This window comes from Scleropages formosus, chromosome 13, assembly GCF_900964775.1.
Source record: "Scleropages formosus chromosome 13, fSclFor1.1, whole genome shotgun sequence".
NCBI classification, from domain to species: Eukaryota; Metazoa; Chordata; class Actinopteri; order Osteoglossiformes; family Osteoglossidae; genus Scleropages; species Scleropages formosus.
The window spans coordinates 9,919,269-9,925,981 of NC_041818.1; positions in this window are offsets into that span (position 1 = coordinate 9,919,269).

Consider the following 6,713-nt stretch of genomic DNA (forward strand, 5'->3'; position numbering starts at 1 on the left):
TGGGCAATTTGAATGTAAACAATAAATTTTTTCTTTTGCTTCGTAGACATTGTTGTGTTGTTATTTTTTTAAAATGATCATTTTAAATAGAAAATTGAGTTTAAATTTCCAGGCATCACTCAGCCAAATGGAACAGTCCATAAACTACAGGAGAATAAGCACTGTACACTGATGTCTTAAGTATCTTACCCATGAAATAATCAGTAAAGGATTAGATGATAGTCAACATTTTAAAAATATGCTAAATACATTATTTACACACACATCATCTGAAACCACTTGTCCCATGCGGGGTCAGCCAGAGCCTAACCCGGCAACACAGGGCAGAAGGCCGAAGGGGGAGGGGACTCACCCTGGACGGGACACGAATCTGTCGCAAGGCACCCCAAGCGGAACTCGAACCCCAGACCCACGGGAGAGGAGGACCCAGTCAAACCCACTGCACCACCGCACCCCCCAATGCATTATTTAGACCTTGCTTAATCTTTGCACCATTAAAAATGTCTAATTTTGTACAAAACAAAACAATGTCCAGTTTTCAAAGGTGAACATTTTCAGTCAAATCATTCACTTCTGGTCTTAGAACTTTATTATGATCAAAAGACGTGGAACATCAGCAAAATCTACAAAAAAATTAAGTCCAGTGGAATCGTGTGCAGATGTTTCAGCAGTCACAATGATACTGACCTTCCGCTCGGGAGGCACGGTTATGCTCTCACTGTTATACCAAGTGTTGGCTATTAGCCATTTTTGGGACCTCCCCAAAAGGAAAGCAATTTTCCCCCATATCTGAGTACTGAAATCCACCGAACCAGATGTTTAAAATATCGTTTTCTGCATCACAACATAAAAATTGCATAAATACAACCACACTCATAAAAATATTTTATACCTGTCCATTAATTCACAGCAAATATTTTGAAAACCGATTATATTTTAAATTTTACATAAAATGTGTTTTGTTCGTATGTCATTTCCTGACATTTTCTCAGAAATGTCGCTGCTACGAGTGGAGTTGCTATGACAACGATGATGAGTAAGAGAGCAAGTAGGATTCATTTATTTAATTATTAATCTGATACCGTCATCCAAGGCGACAGGTCCTTGTTGTGGTAAATGAAGACTGCCAACTCGATGTGTGTTCACTCCAGAGCAGTACCCATCGCGGCAGTTTGTAGAGGAGCTTGGAGAACTTTGCCGTTCTCAGACATGGAAGGTGACACTTAGGAGCAGGAAAACATGAGAAGCAGGACCGTGAGCTCAAGACCAGCGAACCTCACTATTTGTCAGCAGACACCTCCCACCCAAGACCAGACCTACTCTTATGTTTCGTATCTGGAGATTATTCATAAGCGTGAGACAAATGAGCTGGAGGAGGAGCCTGTGAGACACTCTCAGTCTGACACACCACACACAGACACACGTAGAGGCTGACACTCCTGCCGACTCTGGACCTCACACCTGCCTGCTACTTATGGCACCGTCCTCCATTCCAGGCTCAGCTCATCGGATGCCGGTTTCCCGCAGCAGGTTGGGTCAGTGTGTCAGGTAGCTGGGCAGGGGTGATGTGTGTGTTAGAGACAAAGGGTGCTGAAAAGATGTGAGAGAAGGGTATATATGGAAAGGGACACACTCTTCTCCCAGCTTCACACATGGCTGCCCATTCTAACGCCGACATGTTGAATTCTTGCGTTCGGCTCTAGTGTTTGAGGGCTGCGCAGAAAGATCGGGCAAAAATTAGTTTGCAACTAGGTAAGAACATGAGAAAGTTAGACAAAGGGCTGGGTAAGAATTAAGTATGAATAATTTCAGGTCAGGGGGTGCGGCGGTGCGGCGGGTTTGGCCGGGTCCTCTCTGGTGGGTCGGGGGTTTGAGTCCCACTTAGGGTGCCTTGTGATGGACTGGCGTCCCGTCCTGGGTGTGTTTCCTCCCCCCGCGGCCATGCGCCCTATGTTGCCAGGTTGGGCTCCGGTTTGCTGCAACCCCCGCTTGGGACAAACGGATTCAGACTGTGTGTGTGTGTGTGTGTGTGAGCACTCTATATCGCTCTGAACTGGTACTGATAATAGTGGTACTGCAGATCACACACACATTTAAATGAACATTTTGGTGAGAAGAAGCTTTGTTGTACATGATTGGTGGGGGTATTACAGATAATTGATGAATTACATATTTAAGTGAAATGGTTTGAAACTCTCTCTGTTCTTAATACACTCACTCAATTTCATTAACCACTTGTCCTGTTCAGGGTCACGGTAGTCCGGAGCCTATCCTGGAATCACTGGGTGCTAGGTTAGGAACCCGCACACACACACACACACACAGAGTCACACACCAGTTCACACACTAAGGGCAATTTAGCATCACCAGTTCACCTTAACTGCATGTCTTTGGATTGTGGGCGGAAACCAGAGCACACAGACATGAGAAGAAAATGCAGACTCCACACAGACTGAGCTGGATTTGAACCTAAGTCCAAACAGCCCAGGCACTGTGAGATGGCAGTACTATCCGCTGCACCACAGTGTTCTTAACACAGTTCATTCCTATCAGCTCAAACACAATCGTGGCAAAAACACACGATTATACATTTGGTGTGTTTCTAAACTGTTTTCTGCAGCTTTGCATGTCTTATGAAATTACCACATAATGTGTAATATATTAAAGATGAGAATAAAAGGGAAAAGAAGGAAAGAAAGTCTTGAAGGTTTTCAGTCAATCACTTCAACAGGCCAACAGCATAATAATAGTTCTCTCTCTGTGTGTGTGTGTGTGTGTGTGTGTGTGTGTCCCGCTCACCTGTGCAGACTGCTTTGTTTTCTTGATAAATAGTGTTACCCATAAATTAATTTAATTTTGCACCTTTTTTTTTCAGTGAACAGTTATAGTTCCTTAATTTAATCTCTATCATCATCACCTCACCATCATCTCCCTCCATCTCCGTCATCATAAAGCCAAAACTATTTTTACAGTTTTGTTTAAGGGCCGCATAAAATCACGTCAATGAAACATACGTTTCTTAATTAGTATTTACCTTAAATTGCTCCAGTAAAATTACCCTGCTGTATTAAAAGGTAAAGCATTGTAAGTTGCGTCACACACTGTTACTTTGGATAAATGATAATTAAATAAGTGTAATTACTAAGAAACTTTTATTCATAAACATATTCAGCACTTTGTAAAAGGCCAATAAATAGCTGGTTGGAATAAACACCAGCGTTTAGAGCGAGTCCCTGAAATGAGAGCCGAGAGTCACTTTCCTAGAGGACTTTCTTTTGTGTAACAATAAGCATTAATTTTTTAAGCATAAAATGCAGGATATCACAAAAAAAACATTGATATAACAGTGTATATATTGCTCACAGAAATGACAAACAGCAGCACAAATTTACTATTTGAGTATTGTGTAAAGGGTAACGAAATGCGTCTTATGACATAAAAAGGTGTTCCCAGTCACGGTTGGAGAATTTGCAGTTGTCACACTTTCTTTAAATGAGATCAGCCTGAAAAGGTTTTACTTTGGTTGGGTCCTTAAACATTTCTTTATTTATTTAGCGTATCTCTTTGTCTAAGGGATTTTACAGCTGTGTAAACTGTGCACAGTCATTTACCCATTACACACTGGCTGATGTTTACTGTATCCATTCAGGGTTAGATGCTGCACTCAAGGGTCCCCGGGGGGGGCAGCGTCCTACACAAGGTAACTGTCCTTCTGTGAAGTGCCGCCATAAACCATGAATAAAGTCAGGTGCCTGCGCAGTTTACACTGCGTGTGCAGTGTAGCAGTGCTGGCATCTGGTGGGGCTTCCAGGGCACTGTTACCGAAGAAAGAGGACAGTCATGCTGTAGCTCCCAACCCTTCTGTCATCATAGAACTTCATCTCATGATCTTGTCTTATCCAACAAAAGCAAAAACGAGTTCTTCTGTTCTCTAGAAGTGTTCCATCCTCGTTTTAACATTCCTCATATGTGTAATAAAAGCATGGATAAAACGTTTTTGTATTCCCAGAACATCGACGTGATACTTTGATAGTAATAAGCTCTCTCAAGACCGAGCCATGTAAAATCAATCTGATTCCCCCCCCACTTAAAGACTTTACCCAACTCAGAAATATCCTTCATCTGGCCAACAAGCGACAGACATGGTAGCAGGTGAGATGTTAGAGTAGTTCGATTGGCAGTTAATACAAGTTCAGACGCGAGAGGGAGCTTCTCGGTGCTCTGCAGAAGAACGAGAGCTCACGTGGCAGACGATCCCCGCTGCGCCAGTGTGGCGACCCGATGGCGGCCTACTTCCGATAATGAATTCCAAGTCTTCGCTCGCATGGGTAACAATGTATGTAGCAGGTTGGATTAAGAATTAGATTAAAATTCATTTCTGCTATTAGAGAAAATGAGAGATCACAAAGAAAATGTGAGTCCAACCACAGCTAACAGACAAATACAGGGGCCACCTGACAGGAGGAGATACACATGACACAGAGCAGGTGCTCCCACATACAGCGTAATGAAAACGGAGAGTATTCGCACCTTTCCGATGTCCTGTGTTTACGCTGCTTTTTCATATTGAGGGATCACTTTCATCTGACATTGTTCATTCTTTCATCTCTAATGGGGAATCCAGATTTTTCACCTGCCACAATAATGATCGATTTAACTGGCAAAAAAAAAAAAAAAAAACAGGTATCAACGAGCATGGTTTGTTTCGAAAGGGGTTTTATTTAATTTAACAGGCTTCACACCACACAAATTAAAGGTCTTCAACTGGAACAGTTTCATCCACGTGACATTTCAAACCAACATTAGTGATCTCAACAAAGCAACGAGAAGAGCACAAACTCTCAAGGGCACAGAGGCCCAAAGCATCCACCTCATAAGAGTATCGCAAACAGCATCAACCTTTCTACTACAAAAAGACTTCCCTCTTTTTCAAAAAAAGAGGAAGATGAACGTGTTCCCCTATATTTTTTAGACCTTTTAAGTTAAAAGTGTATGAGAGTGCGAACAGTGAGATGGTTATATATGGTACATGTACAGCTGGTTTTGATATAGTCTTAAAGATTAGATTTTTTTATTTACACATAAGAGAGCAGGTGTGAAGAGTTTAATTTGTTGCTTGTGATGTAATACAGAACAGGGACTGGCCTATAGTAGCTGTGAGGTTACCTTACTATAAGTAGTAGTTGATGTGAGTGAGTGGCCTGTACTTAAGACATTCCTAAGCATCAGTTGAGCTACAGACATCTGGTCTGTAGTTATAACTGTACTGATATGGAAAAAGCTTCATGACGCCCAGTACTGTCTCTAGTGCTGTGGACCACCACCTAACCAGAGATCGGAAGTACAGGAAGCAGCAGTACAGTGGGACTCGAGGGCACATTTATTTTCTGCTGCACCAGTTTAGACCACAAGTCTCAGCCAGTCTTTCATTTGGTCCCTTGTTCAGCAGTGGAGTAGTAAGTCAATGAAGTAGCTCATAAAGTAGGTAGTTGGGAATCCCAGAATAAAAGAAAAACGGCAGCTGTGGGAATCCTCCTGCAAAGCAACAAATGACTTTCATATCATAGCTGTGGAAAAATAAAAAGCAATAAAATTCAAGGTAAATGGTTACATAAACTGACAGCTCCAGTGAAAACAGTTTACGACTGATCTATTTTCTTGTTCTAAAAGAACTTGGGACTCATTCGGATTCAGGAAAGATATTTTTGCGGAGGAAAGAAGCGGATTAAATTTGTGCACTTTCCCATCCTGACCCACGCCCAGTACAAACTGCCCCAGAATACCCAGACAGGTCCATTACAACTGAGGACGGGCCCACGGGAACAGGCAGTTTGAACTTATCGTTCTGGAAGCCATGGAAGCCATCACTGTCTACATCTGCCAGCTTCCAGATCTTGCCCAGAACAGCATTGCCAGCTTGGACTTGACCATCTCCTCCTTAGCCTGTGGCAGCCATAGGCTTGCTGTTGACAGGTGACAGGGTGTAGAAGGCTTGTTTGCGCACCTGCTACCCCCCATTCCGAGTCACCGCTGTCCTGAAAAGGCTACCGGTTGTCCATCAAACACAGTGCCTTTCACTGCCTGGCCAGACACAGCAGCCTCGTCTTGGTCAATCATCATCGGCTTGGCAATGTCATTGGTCAACGTGTCCTACAGAACTTCTAGAGCCTGGGCTTCAGATATGGGAATGTTGTGAAATTGTGGCAGCAGCTCCTAAGGAGTTAAAGGGGAGAAATGGTTGTGACTTTGTGTATTGTTTCTGGTTTCAGTACCTACCCACAACCATTTAGTCTGAAACTGGAAGGGTGGGGGGCAATTTAAAAAAAAAAAAAAAAAAAAAACCCAGGGCAGAAAATCTCAACTAGCTCTACTAACCCTTTGTAGACTTCAGGAAAAACCCCTAAAATACCTTATATTTCCAGTCATTACAAGTGAATCCTAGACCCCAATTAAACAATATTCAATTAAAATAAAATGATACCCTTTAACCCTAGTACTCACCTTGACAAGGTGATGACCCTTGATGAGGCTGAGCCTGTGCAAGGCAGTGTTCTGGAGCTGACCGGGGACCTTGGCACATTGAAGCTGCAGGCAATCTTAATATAATTTTAGTAATAATAGACCAGTGGGGTGTCTAAAAGAACGGAAGTTACTCTGGAGGAGTCCTAGTCCATGGATGAGTCAACACAAAACTTCTCGAACTTCAAAACAGC